A 4,571-nucleotide genomic window follows, 5' to 3' on the forward strand; every position below is an offset into this window, starting at 1 on the left:
TGCGCACCTTTGCCAGGGTGGGCACCTTACCTGGGCTGTGCACCAGGGCGGGCTCAAGATGGCACCCGCGTTCCGTTTTTTTCACTATCTTTCAAAACGGAAATTTTAAAATCTCCTCTTTTTTTTGCCTTTTCTGGAAATTAGTGAAGGCAGCGCATCAAAGGTGCGCACCTCGCTGCCCACCTTGGTGTGCTCTGAGGTGCGCACCCGGGAGCGCTACGAAGTGTGCTCCAAGGTGCGGCGTGCACGTTGTCGGAGCCCGGTTTGCCCCGGGTGCGCACCTCGCCTGCACCTTGGCCGGGGTGGGCACCCTGGCTGGGTTTGCCCAGGGTGCGCTCCGAAGCGGGGTTACTGGAGCGCCCCCTCTTTTTTTGTCAGAGCGTTTGGTGGGGTTTCTCGCATTGGCTCTTCCCAGGCCCGGTTGTTGGGTGCGCTCCCACCCTGGCGCGCGCGAAGTTGGAAGTTGGGTTAATTGCCCGGGCGCGCACCTTCGCCAGGGTGGGCACCTTGGTGCGCACACCTTGGCTGGGCTGCGCACCAGGGCGGGCTCAAGATGGCACCAGCATTCCCTTTTTCTCACTATCTTTCAAAACGGAAATTTTAAAATCTCGTTTTTTTTTGCCTTTTATGGAAATTAGTGAAGGCATCGCATCAAAGGTGCGCACCTCGCTGCCCACCTTGGTGTGCTCCGAGGTGCCCACCACGGTGCGCTCCGAGGTGCCCACCACGGTGCGCAACGCCGGTGCGAACCCGGGAGCGCCCCGATGTGTGCTCCAAGGTGCGGCGTGCACGAAGCCGGACCCCGGTTTGCCCCGGGTGCGCACCTCGCGTGCACCTTGGTGCGCACACCTTGGCTGGGTTGCGCGGCCTGGTGGGCACCATGGTGCGCACCAAGGAGCGCTCCGAAGTGTGCTCCAAGGTGCGGCGTGCACGAAGTCCTAGCCCGGTTTGCCCCGGGTGCGCACCTTCGCCGCGGTGGGCACCATGGCGTGCACGAAGTCGGAGCCCGGTTTGCCCCGGGTGCGCACCTCGCGTGCACCTTCGCCGGGGTGGGCACCTCGGCTGGGTTGCGCGCCCTGGTGCGCACCAAGGAGCGCTCCGAAGTGTGCTCCAAGGTGCGGCGTGCACGAAGTCGGAGCCCGGTTTGCCCCGGGTGCGCACCTTCGCCGCGGTGGGCACCCTGGTGCGCACCATGGCGTGCACGAAGTCGGAGCCCGGTTTGCCCCGGGTGCGCACCTCGCGTGCACCTTCGGCGGGGTTGCGCGCCCTGGTGCGCACCAAGGAGCGCTCCGAAGTGTGCTCCAAGGTGCGGCGTGCACGAAGTCGGAGCCCGGTTTGCCCCGGGTGCGCACCTCGCGTGCACCTTCGGCGGGGTTGCGCGCCCTGGTGGGCACCATGGTGCGCACCAAGGAGCGCTCCGAAGTGTGCTCCAAGGTGCGGCGTGCACGAAGTCGGAGCCCGGTTTGCCCCGGGTGCGCACCTCGCGTGCACCTTCGCCGCGGTGGGCACCATGGCGTGCACGAAGTCGGAGCCCGGTTTGCCCCGGGTGCGCACCTCGCGTGCACCTTCGCCGGGGTGGGCACCTCGGCTGGGTTGCGCGCCCTGGTGCGCACCAAGGAGCGCTCCGAAGTGTGCTCCAAGGTGCGGCGTGCACGAAGTCGGAGCCCGGTTTGCCCCGGGTGCGCACCTCGCGTGCACCTTCGCCGCGGTGGGCACCATGGCGTGCACGAAGTCGGAGCCCGGTTTGCCCCGGGTGCGCACCCCGCGTGCACCTTCGCCGGGGTGGGCACCTCGGCTGGGTTGCGCGCCCTGGTGCGCACCAAGGAGCGCTCCGAAGTGTGCTCCAAGGTGCGGCGTGCACGAAGTCGGAGCCCGGTTTGCCCCGGGTGCGCACCTCGCGTGCACCTTCGCCGCGGTGGGCACCTTGGCTGGGTTGGGCACCATTGAGCGCTCCGAAGTGTGCTCCAAGGTGCGCACCATGGCCCTCCAAGGTGCGCAGCATGGCGTGCACGAAGTCGGAGCCCGGTTTGCCCCGGGTGCGCACCTCGCGTGCACCTTCGCCAGGGTGGGCACCTCGGTGCGCACACCTTCTCAATGTTTTCTTGCCTTTTCTGGAAATTGGTGAAGGCAGCGCATCAAAGGTGCGCACCTCGGTGTGCTCCGAGGTGCGAACCCGAGAGCGCTCCGAGGTGCCCACGAAGTCGAAAGTCGGGTTAATTGCATTGTTTTCCCCGGGTGCGCTCCGAGGTGCGCAACATCGGTGCGCACCAAGGAGGGCTCCGAAGTGTGCTCCAAGGTGCGCACGATTCGGAGCTCGGTTTGCCCGGGGTGCGCACACCTTGGCTGGGTTGCGCACCCTTTGTGCGCTCCAAGGTGCGCACGAAGTCGGAGCTCGGTTTGCCCCGGGTGCGCACCTTCGCCAGGGTGCGCACCTTGATGCGCACGCCTTGGCTGGGCTGCGCACCTTGGTGGGCGCCATGGTGCGCACCTTTCGTGCGCTCCAAGGTGCGCACGAAGTCGGAGCTCGGTTTGCCCCGGGTGCGCACCTTGGTGGGCGCCATGGTGCACTCCGAGGTGCCCAAGATTGGTGCGCACCAAGGAGCGCTCCGAAGTGCGCTCCAAGGTGCGCAGGTGCGCGCGAAGTCGAAAGTTGGGTTAATTGTCCGGTTTGCCTCGGGTGCGCACCTTGCGTGCACCTTCGCCAGGGTGGGCGCCTTGGTGCGCACACCTTGGCTGGGCTGCGCACCCGGGCGCGCACACCTTGGCACCCGCGTTTCCTTCATTTTAAATTTTTTTTTTTTACAATCTCTCAAGTGGGAAATTCTATAATCTCAACTTTTTTTGCCTTTTCAGGAAACTTTTGAATGGAGCGCATCATTGGTGCGCTCCGAAGTGTGCTCCAAGGTGCGCACCTCTGGTGTGCTCCAAAGCTCTCTCCAGCTGCGTGCACCTGCCCCGGCCGCGCACCCGGCCCCGCCCAGCTTCGCTCACCTGTCCCGGGCGTCTGGTGCGGAACCTTAGAGTAAGAAACATCACCGTGCACCTTGGCCAACGTGCGCGACTCGACCGAGCGCGCACTGGCCGAGGTGCACACCGATTTCACCTGGGTGCGCGCGCAGCACCTCGGGCGCACCGGGGTGCGCGCACAACGCCCGGGTTGCACCGTGGCCTGTGTGCTCGGGGCGCCTCGGGTGCGCGCTCGGTGTCGCCCCCCGCGCGCGCGGTAGTGCGGGCAGCGCACCCCGGCCCGGCCCGGCCCCGACGAGAACGCAAACGGGCAAAAGGTTTATTCAAATAGCATTGCGACGCCCGGCGAAAAACTAAAAAAGGGTGCAACACCGGGACTTCCCGGGAGGTCACCCATCCCAGTACTACTCCGGCCCAAGCGCGCTTAACTGCGGAGTTCTGATGGGATCCGGTGCACTAACGCTGGTATGATCGCACCCGTTATGAGCTTGTCGCAGTGTGTACTTAGCAAACCGCGACCCACGTGCGAATCCACCCCGGCCACCCACCCCCGTCGAGGTGCACACCCTCCCTCGCGAAGTGCGCCCCGTTCGCCAAGTGTGAGCCCTGCCCGGGTGCGCGCACCTTGCTAGGGCGTCGGGTGTGCACCCGGCCCGGCCTACGTGCGTGCACCTGGACGGGGCGTCGTGTGCGTGCAGTGTCCCGTCTGCAACGCGGTGCCCACACACCACCTCGGGCGCAACGACCTGCGCTCACATGTGGGCCGAGTGCACCTTGGTGCATGTTCGGGGCGCCTCGGGTGCACGCTCGATCTTGCCCCGGTGCACCAAGGCGCTCGGTTTGCCCCGGGTGCGCACTTGGTGCAAGGTGGGCACCCAAAATAGGGATCAAGCACCAAAACACAAGTTTCGGGATGCAAAATGGGACCCAAGGACCACAAATGCGTTCCAAGACCCATGATGGGTCCACGAGAACAAAAATGTGTTCCGAGACTTAATAAACAAATATTGGGTTTTAGGAGAAGAAACATGCTCTGATGCCCAAAACGAGAATCGACCCCGAAAAGGCCACAGGCCAAAAGTGGGATGCGAGACAAAAAAAAATGGGACCCGAGGACCAAAATTGGGTTCCCAGGTCGAAGACAGGGCAACCGGACAAGAAACGACCTCTAAGGCTCGAAATGAGTCCCGACGACTAAAACTTGACAAGAAGCACCCATCAGGCACCCAACTCGACACCCATGGGATGCCGACCCACCCGGGCTTCCACCTAGCACACCTTGGCACCCACCCACCCTCGCACCCAACCTCGCACCCAACTTAGCACCTTTGAACCCACATTGGCACTCACCCTGACCCTGGCACCTTGGAACCCACATTGGCACTCACCTTGACCCTGGCACCCACCTTTGCACTCACCTTGGGACCCACCCTGGCTCCCACCTCGGCACCCACCCAGACACCCACCTTGGTTCCTTGGCACCCACCTTGGATCCTTGGCACCCACCCCGACACCCACCTTGGCACGCAACTTGGCTACTTGCCACCCACCTTGGCTCCTTGACGCCCACCCCGACAACCACCCCGTGACCTACCCTGGCTAGG

At 64.3% G+C, this 4,571-nt stretch overlaps 1 non-coding gene across 1 annotated transcript; it reads right to left on the reverse strand.

The window, feature by feature from the left end:
- Nucleotides 1-3,327: 3,327 nt before the first annotated feature.
- LOC131864252 (5S ribosomal RNA) lies at nucleotides 3,328-3,446 on the reverse strand. The gene has a single exon (XR_009363091.1). It is a non-coding gene; the product is annotated as a 5S ribosomal RNA (ribosomal RNA).
- Between the last annotated feature and the right edge of the window lie 1,125 nt (nucleotides 3,447-4,571).

Source organism: Cryptomeria japonica, unplaced genomic scaffold (genome assembly GCF_030272615.1).
Source record: "Cryptomeria japonica unplaced genomic scaffold, Sugi_1.0 HiC_scaffold_80, whole genome shotgun sequence".
NCBI lineage: Eukaryota > Viridiplantae > Streptophyta > Pinopsida > Cupressales > Cupressaceae > Cryptomeria > Cryptomeria japonica.